The sequence below is a fragment of the Pleurodeles waltl genome, chromosome 8, assembly GCF_031143425.1.
Source record: "Pleurodeles waltl isolate 20211129_DDA chromosome 8, aPleWal1.hap1.20221129, whole genome shotgun sequence".
NCBI classification, from domain to species: domain Eukaryota; kingdom Metazoa; phylum Chordata; class Amphibia; order Caudata; family Salamandridae; genus Pleurodeles; species Pleurodeles waltl.
The window spans coordinates 1,516,305,855-1,516,319,086 of record NC_090447.1 but is presented as its reverse complement, the minus strand read 5'-3'; the positions used below and the strand labels follow the sequence as shown (position 1 = coordinate 1,516,319,086).

The following is a 13,232-nucleotide window of genomic DNA, read 5'->3' as shown; positions in this document are numbered from 1 at the left end:
TCAATTTGATACCAAATTCTTGGTATGTAACATTTAAGGAGACTTTAAAATTTAAAATAAAGTCTGCCCATTCTAGCCTATGAAGGCCATTCACTTCAATGAGGGAAAAACGAATTTGGCTGTTTTTACCTCACCAGGGCATATAAATCTATTTTTATAAAGTCGCTGCTTATAGTTACATGGCACCCAGCCCTAGGGGCACATAGGGCACACCTTAGGGGTGACTTATATGTAAAAATAAGGTAGTTTAAGACTTTGGAAGTACCTTTAATTCCAAAGTCGAATTTGCATATAACTTTAATTTAAAAGCAGCCAGCAAGGCAGGCTTGCTTTTAAAATGACACTGGGCACCTCAGCAATGCACCTAGGTGTGCACCACCTATGCTGTGGTCCCTAAACCTACATGCCCTACCATATACTAGGGACTTATAGGTAGGTTAACTTAGCCAATTATAATTAGCCTAATTTGCATATCCATTTTACACAGAGCACAGGCCCTGGGACTGGTTAGCAGTACCCAGGGCACCATCAGAGTCAGGAAAACACCAGCATAAAGTGGAAAATGGGGGCAAAAAGTTATGGGGCCTCTGCAATCAGCCCCAGTTTCTCACACAACCCCCCCCCAGCCCACACGCCCAGGAGACTCAGCCCAACCCTGGGAGAGTCTTCCTGGCTTGTTAGGCGAGGAAGACAGTGAAGAAAACTGGCTGTCCCTTTGCAGGGCCTACTCTGCCTTATATCCTCCTGTCAGGGTCACTCCCTCTGGGTAGTGAAGCCATCCCAACAGTAAAAGGACCCAACTCAAACTGAAACTTCCCTCTAGGGGGGTCTTCCTCCTCTCTCTCTGCCAACTTGGGTAGTGAGGTGCCCACCTCCCCTACTCCTAACTTTGCTAGGGCAACACCTAGCTTACCCAAAGAGGTCACCCAACACTTGAGCAACCCCACCATGACCAACAGGGTCAGGGGGCCTACTTTGCTATTGGCCTTGGGGTCTGCCTCCCAGGCCAAGTACAGTGCTGCCAGGAAGGCTAGCACCCAGCAGAGGCTACTGACAGCTGTCAGTACCCAGAACCACACCCTAAGCTCTCCACTGACAGGTGGCTGAGCTGCTTTAGGGGCATCTTTGGGGTCCTGGCACCCCTCTTGCTGTCTAGAGTGGGGGGCTACCACCTCCTGTGGCAGACACCCTCCTTCCACTCTCCCTTCTGTCAGTGCAGGGGCAACACCTTGCATCTGGACAGCTGCCCGACTACTCAGGACTTCCTTGGGGTCAGGTGAGGCCTCACCAGTGCCAACTCTGGGCTCCCCCCTACTGGGGCAGAAGGCCCTTGGCTCCCTGGAACTCTCTTTAAGAGTGGCCTACCCTTCCTTTTCTTCTTTCCTTTTCTTGGGGACCCCTGTCTCCTAACTGTAGGGACTGACTCCCCAGGACTTTGGGTTGGGGGGGCGCCCTGGGGGACCACCCCATCTGTGACCAGACTCACCTCTGGGAGGTCATTGCCCAGGATACAATCTAGGGGAAGGTCAGCACTGACTACCACCCTAATCCAGTCAAGGATACCCTCCCTCTCTAGGGGCACTATGGCTACAGGTTTGGAGGTGACCTCCCCTGTGGCTATCCTGACTTTCTTTGTCTTTCCTGGGACATACATGTCTGGGGTCACTAACCGGTCACTCACTATAGTGTGACTGGCACCGGTGTCTCTCAGGCCAGTGGTAGGGATCCCATTCACTTGAATGTGGTGGAAGTGCCTACTCCCACCCTCAGGGATCACCAGCTTACCATCTGGTCCTGTCTCCCAGCACAATGCTAGGAGGACTTCATCATCTGAGGAATCCTCCTCTATGGCTACACTGGACAGCCCAGTGCTAACCACCTTCTTTGGACAGGCTGCATCTCCTCTGAAGTGACCTGTCTGCTGACAGTCAAAGCAAGCCCTACTGTCCAAGAGCTTTTTTAACCCTGGGTCTCCCTGTCTCTGCATGTCAGAGTGGGAGTGGGATTTACTCTCCTCCTTCTTAGGGTTCTGGGGTACAGAGGGAGTCTCTGTGGTGGGCTTACCACCTCCCTCCTTAGGTTTTTGGGGACCTGTCCCCCCCTTCTTGGAGTCTCCCCCCTGGGACTTGACAACCACCCTGGTTCTCAACCACTCATCAGCTGCCTCCCCTAGCTCTCTAGGGTTGGTCAGCTTAGAGTCCACTAGATGCTGGCGTAACCTTTCTTGGATACAATTGGTCAAGATGTGCTCTCTCATGATCAGATTGTATAACCCCTCATAAGTATTTACTTTGTTGCCAATAATCCAGCCCTCTAGTGCCTTTAGTGAGGTGTCCACAAAGTCAACCCAAGACTGGGTACTGACCTTCTGGGTGTCCCTGAACTTCATTCTATATTGCTCTGGGGTCAGACCAAACTTCTTGACTAAGCACCTCTTCATACTAGGGTATGAATCTGCCTCCTCCCCCCTTAAGGTCAGAAGCCTATCCCTCCCTGAGTTGGGGACCAACTCCCACAAAAGGGAACCCCAGTATTGAGGCTTAACCCTTCTCATTTGGAGTGCCCTCTCAAAGGCCCCTAGCCACTTATCTATGTCATCCCCCTCTATATAAGCAGGAACTACCCCCTTGGGTAATCTGGGGCAAACCCCCCCACCCATGGACACCTCAACTTCTTTATCGCTGCTTCCATCTCTTTTCTCTTTGTATGCCCACTTTTTCTTTTCTAGGGCCAGCTTCTCTGCTTCCAAAGCTATGTAGGCTAGCTGGGCTTCCAGCTCTCTTTCCCTGATGGATGGGTTCTCTCCTCCTGAAAGGACCCTCTTCCTACCACTAGCTTTGGGTCTGCCCCTAGTGACTGTGTCCAGTGAGGACCGTTCCTCCTCTCCCTCACTTGGGGTCTGATGCCTTCCCTCCCCTGAGTGGTTAGAGTTAGCATCTTGCTCTTTTTCTTCCCCCTCTGGAGCTTCCTCTGTCTCTACCTCTTGGGCCTCAGCCCATGCTGTCAGGGATTTAATCAGGATTTCCTTCCTGAGATTAGTGGTTGCAGGCAACCCCCTCTCAATACACAACCCCCTAAGCTGGACTACTGTCAGTGTGGGTAGGCTAGCCAGATCAAGCTCCATGGTTCCCTAGTTTTGTGTCAACAAAAACTTTTTGCAAAAATTGGTAACAGGAATTTAGAAAAATTACAAAAATTCAATAATTGAAATTAATCCAAATTAATTTTTTTTTTAAAAATTAAAATTAAAAATTAAAAACAATTTTTGCACTAGGACAATTTAAAGGATTTTTAATTTGTTTTTATCTAAAACTGTAACGTGATATTGAACACAAGTACAGGATCCCGTCGCTGCTTCCAATTATGTTGGAAAATGGGTTATTGGTAGGGCAGGTAGGTACCTACACCTAGCAACAAGCCACAAACCTCCACAAAAGTACAGTTAGGTCTCAGTAAATTAATCCCAGCTCTACCCTTGGTAGCTTGGCATCGAGCGTCAAGGCTTAACTTAGGAGACAAAGTGTAAAGCATTCAAATATCACAAAACAGTAATTAAATAAAACACAGGAAACAGTTTAAAAATCCAAAACCAATTTATAAAAATAGCTTATATTTTTATCTTTAAAATGACACAAAAACGATTAAAATCGGTTCAGGGGAACCGGAGATATGAATTTTTAAAGTATTATTATTTTCTAGCGCATAGAAACAAAAAGCGCCAATCGGGTCATCTGGTTGCACCAGGACCGGGACAAAGTCAAACTTTCAGGCCGACCGCGATGGAGCCCTGCTCGGCTACAGGTCGCGGGAGGCCTCGGTTAAAAAGTTACCTTCTGACTTAGTCTTTATTTTGAAGTTTTTCTTCACCGGGACGAACCTGCCAGTTGGATCCGACCTCCTGGAGCCCTTGTCCGGATACGCGAAGTCGGTTTCCTCGGTGGTGATTTCTACCTTCGGACTTAGTCGTTTTTTCGAGATGAAAATCCTTCGACCGGGGTAAACCTGGATCTTGATCCGACGTCCGTGGAGCCCTTCTCGGATACGATGGCTGGAAGGTCCCGGTCAACTTTTTACGTTCGGACTTAGTCTCTTTTTCGGATGTTTTTCTTGACCGGGACGAACCACGAAGTCAGGCCGGGTCGCGGTTGAGGCAAGCCGGCTAGAATTTCCGCGTCGAGTCGGTCACTTTATGGAGCTTTTTTCTAAAATTTCTCCAATCTTTTCCAAACTTCTGGGGCTTCACCCAGATGTTCTTTTAAGGTTCTTTTGGGGTCCACAGCTCACCCCAAGGGTCCAGAAGTTCTGTGATGGTCCTTGGGAAGTGCGGACTTCAACTCCCAGAGTGCACCTGGCGCAAACTCCTTTTTGGCCACTGGGCAGTGGTCAGCTGGTCACTTTTTCAGGAGTTGGTGCAGGGGACTCTGGTTAGCAATTTTTCACCTGTAGCAAACAGGGAGTCCCTCCTTGAACCAGTGGAAGCCAGGCAAAGTCCTTCTTGTGGTGAAGCCCAAGTGTGCAGCTGGTGCAGTCTTTCTGAGTGCAGGGTCCAGGTGCAGGCCAGGGGTCCAGCAGGGCAGTCCTTCTTCTTCTTTAGTTCCTTTCTTGTTGAATTCTGGAGGGGATCTGAGGCGTGGGTGCAGGTCTGCCAGTTTTATCCTTGCTCCTGGGTGAAAAGCAGGGGGGCCCTGGTCCTCCAATCAGGGACAGGGTCGTCCCCCTGTGATGACCACTTCCTGGGAAGTGTGGCAAAAATCCATCCCAGAAGGCAACAGTCTCTAAAAATCCAAAATGGATGAATCTGATTTTTAGAGGAGAGATCTGGCTGAGCCCACCCACTGGTGTGGCTAAAAATCATAAACACACCCCTCTCCTGCCCTCTCCTAATCTAATCAAGGGGGCACCTAGCTGTCTGGGGTTGCAGGATGTGGGGGTGTTGCTGGGTGCTCCAGATGTCCTTCTCTGCCTTTGAAGACCAGTTTGGCAGCCCTCCCCCTTCCTGCTTCCCCATCTGCTGAGGGGAGATTCTCTCCCCCAAGCACATTCCTTTGTGTGAAGTCAGGCCACTTCACACCTCATTAAAGCAGCCTGGCAGAAGCTGCTGCAGGCTGGCCAATCAGAGCACAGCAGCAAAAACAATGCAGAGCTGAAATTGGCAACTTTTTAGGTAAAGTCTAAACTTTTTACCTGCACTAGTTATATTAAATCCAACAACTGGAAGTTGTGGGATTTATTATAACAATCAATTTGATACCAAATTCTTGGTATGTAACATTTAAGGAGACTTTAAAATTTAAAATAAAGTCTGCCCATTCTAGCCTATGAAGGCCATTCACTTCAATGAGGGAAAAACGAATTTGGCTGTTTTTACCTCACCAGGGCATATAAATCTATTTTTATAAAGTCGCTGCTTATAGTTACATGGCACCCAGCCCTAGGGGCACATAGGGCACACCTTAGGGGTGACTTATATGTAAAAATAAGGTAGTTTAAGACTTTGGAAGTACCTTTAATTCCAAAGTCGAATTTGCATATAACTTTAATTTAAAAGCAGCCAGCAAGGCAGGCTTGCTTTTAAAATGACACTGGGCACCTCAGCAATGCACCTAGGTGTGCACCACCTATGCTGTGGTCCCTAAACCTACATGCCCTACCATATACTAGAGACTTATAGGTAGGTTAACTTAGCCAATTATAATTAGCCTAATTTGCATATCCATTTTACACAGAGCACAGGCCCTGGGACTGGTTAGCAGTACCCAGGGCACCATCAGAGTCAGGAAAACACCAGCATAAAGTGGAAAATGGGGGCAAAAAGTTATGGGGCCTCTGCAATCAGCCCCAGTTTCTCACACAACCCCCCCCCAGCCCACACGCCCAGGAGACTCAGCCCAACCCTGGGAGAGTCTTCCTGGCTTGTTAGGCGAGGAAGACAGTGAAGAAAACTGGCTGTCCCTTTGCAGGGCCTACTCTGCCTTATATCCTCCTGTCAGGGTCACTCCCTCTGGGTAGTGAAGCCATCCCAACAGTAAAAGGACCCAACTCAAACTGAAACTTCCCTCTAGGGGGGTCTTCCTCCTCTCTCTCTGCCAACTTGGGTAGTGAGGTGCCCACCTCCCCTACTCCTAACTTTGCTAGGGCAACACCTAGCTTACCCAAAGAGGTCACCCAACACTTGAGCAACCCCACCATGACCAACAGGGTCAGGGGGCCTACTTTGCTATTGGCCTTGGGGTCTGCCTCCCAGGCCAAGTACAGTGCTGCCAGGAAGGCTAGCACCCAGCAGAGGCTACTGACAGCTGTCAGTACCCAGAACCACACCCTAAGCTCTCCACTGACAGGTGGCTGAGCTGCTTTAGGGGCATCTTTGGGGTCCTGGCACCCCTCTTGCTGTCTAGAGTGGGGGGCTACCACCTCCTGTGGCAGACACCCTCCTTCCACTCTCCCTTCTGTCAGTGCAGGGGCAACACCTTGCATCTGGACAGCTGCCCGACTACTCAGGACTTCCTTGGGGTCAGGTGAGGCCTCACCAGTGCCAACTCTGGGCTCCCCCCCTACTGGGGCAGAAGGCCCTTGGCTCCCTGGAACTCTCTTTAAGAGTGGCATACCCTTCCTTTTCTTCTTTCCTTTTCTTGGGGACCCCTGTCTCCTAACTGTAGGGACTGACTCCCCAGGACTTTGGGTTGGGGGGGCGCCCTGGGCGACCACCCCATCTGTGACCAGACTCACCTCTGGGAGGTCATTGCCCAGGATACAATCTAGGGGAAGGTCAGCACTGACTACCACCCTAATCCAGTCAAGGATACCCTCCCTCTCTAGGGGCACTATGGCTACAGGTTTGGAGGTGACCTCCCCTGTGGCTATCCTGACTTTCTTTGTCTTTCCTGGGACATACATGTCTGGGGTCACTAACCGGTCACTCACTATAGTGTGACTGGCACCGGTGTCTCTCAGGCCAGTGGTAGGGATCCCATTCACTTGAATGTGGTGGAAGTGCCTACTCCCACCCTCAGGGATCACCAGCTTACCATCTGGTCCTGTCTCCCAGCACAATGCTAGGAGGACTTCATCATCTGAGGAATCCTCCTCTATGGCTACACTGGACAGCCCAGTGCTAACCACCTTCTTTGGACAGGCTGCATCTCCTCTGAAGTGACCTGTCTGCTGACAGTCAAAGCAAGCCCTACTGTCCAAGAGCTTTTTTAACCCTGGGTCTCCCTGTCTCTGCATGTCAGAGTGGGAGTGGGATTTACTCTCCTCCTTCTTAGGGTTCTGGGGTACAGAGGGAGTCTCTGTGGTGGGCTTACCACCTCCCTCCTTAGGTTTTTGGGGACCTGTCCCCCCCTTCTTGGAGTCTCCCCCCTGGGACTTGACAACCACCCTGGTTCTCAACCACTCATCAGCTGCCTCCCCTAGCTCTCTAGGGTTGGTCAGCTTAGAGTCCACTAGATGCTGGCGTAACCTTTCTTGGATACAATTGGTCAAGATGTGCTCTCTCATGATCAGATTGTATAACCCCTCATAAGTATTTACTTTGTTGCCAATAATCCAGCCCTCTAGTGCCTTTAGTGAGGTGTCCACAAAGTCAACCCAAGACTGGGTACTGACCTTCTGGGTGTCCCTGAACTTCATTCTATATTGCTCTGGGGTCAGACCAAACTTCTTGACTAAGCACCTCTTCATACTAGGGTATGAATCTGCCTCCTCCCCCCTTAAGGTCAGAAGCCTATCCCTCCCTGAGTTGGGGACCAACTCCCACAAAAGGGAACCCCAGTATTGAGGCTTAACCCTTCTCATTTGGAGTGCCCTCTCAAAGGCCCCTAGCCACTTATCTATGTCATCCCCCTCTATATAAGCAGGAACTACCCCCTTGGGTAATCTGGGGCAAACTCCCCCACCCATGGACACCTCAACTTCTTTATCGCTGCTTCCATCTCTTTTCTCTTTGTATGCCCACTTTTTCTTTTCTAGGGCCAGCTTCTCTGCTTCCAAAGCTATGTAGGCTAGCTGGGCTTCCAGCTCTCTTTCCCTGATGGATGGGTTCTCTCCTCCTGAAAGGACCCTCTTCCTACCACTAGCTTTGGGTCTGCCCCTAGTGACTGTGTCCAGTGAGGACCGTTCCTCCTCTCCCTCACTTGGGGTCTGATGCCTTCCCTCCCCTGAGTGGTTAGAGTTAGCATCTTGCTCTTTTTCTTCCCCCTCTGGAGCTTCCTCTGTCTCTACCTCTTGGGCCTCAGCCCATGCTGTCAGGGATTTAATCAGGATTTCCTTCCTGAGATTAGTGGTTGCAGGCAACCCCCTCTCAATACACAACCCCCTAAGCTGGACTACTGTCAGTGTGGGTAGGCTAGCCAGATCAAGCTCCATGGTTCCCTAGTTTTGTGTCAACAAAAACTTTTTGCAAAAATTGGTAACAGGAATTTAGAAAAATTACAAAAATTCAATAATTGAAATTAATCCAAATTAATTTTTTTTAAAAAAATTAAAATTAAAAATTAAAAACAATTTTTGCACTAGGACAATTTAAAGGATTTTTAATTTGTTTTTATCTAAAACTGTAACGTGATATTGAACACAAGTACAGGATCCCGTCGCTGCTTCCAATTATGTTGGAAAATGGGTTATTGGTAGGGCAGGTAGGTACCTACACCTAGCAACAAGCCACAAACCTCCACAAAAGTACAGTTAGGTCTCAGTAAATTAATCCCAGCTCTACCCTTGGTAGCTTGGCATTGAGCGTCAAGGCTTAACTTAGGAGACAAAGTGTAAAGCATTCAAATATCACAAAACAGTAATTAAATAAAACACAGGAAACAGTTTAAAAATCCAAAACCAATTTATAAAAATAGCTTATATTTTTATCTTTAAAATGACACAAAAACGATTAAAATCGGTTCAGGGGAACCGGAGATATGAATTTTTAAAGTATTATTATTTTCTAGCGCATAGAAACAAAAAGCGCCAATCGGGTCAACTGGTTGCACCAGGACCGGGACAAAGTCAAACTTTCAGGCCGACCGCGATGGAGCCCTGCTCGGCTACAGGTCGCGGGAGGCCTCGGTTAAAAAGTTACCTTCTGACTTAGTCTTTATTTTGAAGTTTTTCTTCACCGGGACGAACCTGCCAGTTGGATCCGACCTCCTGGAGCCCTTGTCCGGATACGCGAAGTCGGTTTCCTCGGTGGTGATTTCTACCTTCGGACTTAGTCGTTTTTTCGAGATGAAAATCCTTCGACCGGGGTAAACCTGGATCTTGATCCGACGTCCGTGGAGCCCTTCTCGGATACGATGGCTGGAAGGTCCCGGTCAACTTTTTACGTTCGGACTTAGTCTCTTTTTCGGATGTTTTTCTTGACCGGGACGAACCACGAAGTCAGGCCGGGTCGCGGTTGAGGCAAGCCGGCTAGAATTTCCGCGTCGAGTCGGTCACTTTATGGAGCTTTTTTCTAAAATTTCTCCAATCTTTTCCAAACTTCTGGGGCTTCACCCAGATGTTCTTTTAAGGTTCTTTTGGGGTCCACAGCTCACCCCAAGGGTCCAGAAGTTCTGTGATGGTCCTTGGGAAGTGCGGACTTCAACTCCCAGAGTGCACCTGGCGCAAACTCCTTTTTGGCCACTGGGCAGTGGTCAGCTGGTCACTTTTTCAGGAGTTGGTGCAGGGGACTCTGGTTAGCAATTTTTCACCTGTAGCAAACAGGGAGTCCCTCCTTGAACCAGTGGAAGCCAGGCAAAGTCCTTCTTGTGGTGAAGCCCAAGTGTGCAGCTGGTGCAGTCTTTCTGAGTGCAGGGTCCAGGTGCAGGCCAGGGGTCCAGCAGGGCAGTCCTTCTTCTTCTTTAGTTCCTTTCTTGTTGAATTCTGGAGGGGATCTGAGGCGTGGGTGCAGGTCTGCCAGTTTTATCCTTGCTCCTGGGTGAAAAGCAGGGGGGCCCTGGTCCTCCAATCAGGGACAGGGTCGTCCCCCTGTGATGACCACTTCCTGGGAAGTGTGGCAAAAATCCATCCCAGAAGGCAACAGTCTCTAAAAATCCAAAATGGATGAATCTGATTTTTAGAGGAGAGATCTGGCTGAGCCCACCCACTGGTGTGGCTAAAAATCATAAACACACCCCTCTCCTGCCCTCTCCTAATCTAATCAAGGGGGCACCTAGCTGTCTGGGGTTGCAGGATGTGGGGGTGTTGCTGGGTGCTCCAGATGTCCTTCTCTGCCTTTGAAGACCAGTTTGGCAGCCCTCCCCCTTCCTGCTTCCCCATCTGCTGAGGGGAGATTCTCTCCCCCAAGCACATTCCTTTGTGTGAAGTCAGGCCACTTCACACCTCATTAAAGCAGCCTGGCAGAAGCTGCTGCAGGCTGGCCAATCAGAGCACAGCAGCAAAAACAATGCAGAGCTGAAATTGGCAACTTTTTAGGTAAAGTCTAAACTTTTTACCTGCACTAGTTATATTAAATCCAACAACTGGAAGTTGTGGGATTTATTATAACAATCAATTTGATACCAAATTCTTGGTATGTAACATTTAAGGAGACTTTAAAATTTAAAATAAAGTCTGCCCATTCTAGCCTATGAAGGCCATTCACTTCAATGAGGGAAAAACGAATTTGGCTGTTTTTACCTCACCAGGGCATATAAATCTATTTTTATAAAGTCGCTGCTTATAGTTACATGGCACCCAGCCCTAGGGGCACATAGGGCACACCTTAGGGGTGACTTATATGTAAAAATAAGGTAGTTTAAGACTTTGGAAGTACCTTTAATTCCAAAGTCGAATTTGCATATAACTTTAATTTAAAAGCAGCCAGCAAGGCAGGCTTGCTTTTAAAATGACACTGGGCACCTCAGCAATGCACCTAGGTGTGCACCACCTATGCTGTGGTCCCTAAACCTACATGCCCTACCATATACTAGGGACTTATAGGTAGGTTAACTTAGCCAATTATAATTAGCCTAATTTGCATATCCATTTTACACAGAGCACAGGCCCTGGGACTGGTTAGCAGTACCCAGGGCACCATCAGAGTCAGGAAAACACCAGCATAAAGTGGAAAATGGGGGCAAAAAGTTATGGGGCCTCTGCAATCAGCCCCAGTTTCTCACAAAAATAAATTGACTAATTGTGCCCAGTTAGCTGCAGAAGGATACAGCATACTTTAACACATAGATGTACCCTCCTAGTGATTGATCAGATGCCCACTTGTTGCCTACAATGATTAAGAATCATCAGGAAGGTATTCTCTGACAACTGGCCGAAATAGCTCAGTTGGGAGAGCGTTAGACTGAAGATCTAAAGGTCCCTGGTTCAATCCCGGGTTTCGGCAAGGACTGAGCACCTAGCTAATTAGGTGTAGTTCTCTCTTGGAGTCAGCTTCAGTAGACATTTTAGTTCATAGATGAAACCTTTCAATAACCTGATCGACATACCATCAGTAGAGCACAGCACTTGCGTTCTATCTTCCTTTCAAAATGGCTTCCACCTCTGTTGCCTTCAGCTTTGACTTCCATTATTTCCAGTTTGTATCTTGATTTTAATGTAAAGCTTAGGCTGCATCATCTTCTATTTTCCCATGAACCAAGCTGTCAGATGATATAGCTTGCTTACTCATCCCACACATTTGTGTGCCTATTCAGAGTTTGGAATAAAAGAAGTACCTAGGTTGCGCACCAAAAAAGTAAATGAGTAAATGCACCCAGTTAGCTGCAGAAGGATACCGGAAGTTTAAGACATAGCTGTACCATCAAAGTGAATGATTTCGAGGTGTATGTCTTGTCTACAATGATTAAGAAGAAAACGGAGGGAGCTGTGAAATAACTGGCCGAAATAGCTCAGTTGGGAGAGCGTTAGACTGAAGATCTAAAGGTCCCTGGTTCAATCCCGGGTTTCGGCAAAGACTCAGAAGACAGCTTTTTAGGCGTGTTTCTTTCTTGGATTCAGCTTCTGGTGACGTTTTATTTAATTGATAAAACCTTTCATCAACCTAATTGACATACCATCAGTACAAGACAGTACTTGTTTTCTATCTTCCTTTCAAAATGGATTCCACCTCTCTTGCCTTCAGCTTTGACTTCCATTATTTACTGTTTCTATCTTGATTTTTAGGTAAACCGCAGTCTGCATCAGTCTCCATCTTTCCATGAACCAAAGTGTCGGATGAAATAGCTTGCTTACTCATGCCACACATTTCTGTGCATTAGATTGCTAGCCTATTTAGAGTTTAGAAAAAAAGAAATACCTAGCTTGCAGAATAAAAAACAAATTCCCTAATTACACCCAGTTAACTGGAGAAGGATACAACAAAGTTTAAGACATAGCTGTACCCTCACAGTGAATGATTTAGACTTCTGTGTCTTGTCTACAATGATTAAAAATGATACGGAAAGCTTTTCATGACACCTGGCTAAAATATCTCAGTTGGGAGAATGTTAGACTAAAGATAAAAAAGGTCCTTGGTTCAATCCTGGGTTGTGCCAAAGACCAAGCACTCAGCTTGTTAGGCATGTTTCTTTCTTGGAGTCACTCTCAAGTGACATTTTATTTCATTGATAAAAACTTGCATCAACCTGATCGACATGCCATCGGTACAAAAGAGAACTTATTTTCTATCTTCCTTTCAAAATGGCTTCCACCTCTCTTGCCTTCAGCTTTGACTTCCATTATTTCCCGTTTCTATCTTGATTTTAATGTAAACCCTAGCCGGCGTCATCTTCCATTTTCCCATGAGCCAAACTGTCAGATGATATAGCTTGCTTGGTCATGCCACACATTTCTGTTTATGAGAGTGGTAGCCTATTCAGAGTTTAGAAAAAAAGAAGTACCTACCTCGCGTAGCAAAAAAGTAAAGGAGTAATTGCCCCCAGTTAGCTACAGAAGGATACAGGAAAGTGTAACACATAGCTGTACCCTCACAGTGAATGATTGCGACTTATATTTCTTGTCTACAATGATTAACAATAATAAGGAAGGCACTGTGAAAAAACGGGCTGAAAGAGCTCAGTTGCGAGGACGTCAAACTTTAGATCTAAGGGTCCCTGGTTAAATCCTTGGTTTGGTCAAAGACTGAGCAGCTAGGTCGTCAGGCAAGTTTCTTTTTTGGAGTCAGCTTCCGGTGACGTTTTATTTAATTAATAAAACCTTTCATCAACCTAATTGACATACCATCAGTACAAGACAGTACGTGTTTTCTATCTTTCTTTGAAAATGGATTCCACCTCTCTTGCCTTCAGCTTTGACTTCCATTATTT

At 47.3% G+C, this 13,232-nt stretch overlaps 2 non-coding genes across 2 annotated transcripts; both read left to right on the top strand.

The window, feature by feature from the left end:
• Window positions 1-11,238: 11,238 nt before the first annotated feature.
• Window positions 11,239-11,311, top strand: TRNAF-GAA (transfer RNA phenylalanine (anticodon GAA)). The gene has a single exon. It is a non-coding gene; the product is annotated as a tRNA-Phe (tRNA).
• Window positions 11,312-11,805: 494 nt separating this feature from the next.
• Window positions 11,806-11,878, top strand: TRNAF-GAA (transfer RNA phenylalanine (anticodon GAA)). Its single transcript has one exon. It is a non-coding gene; the product is annotated as a tRNA-Phe (tRNA).
• Window positions 11,879-13,232: the final 1,354 nt, after the last annotated feature.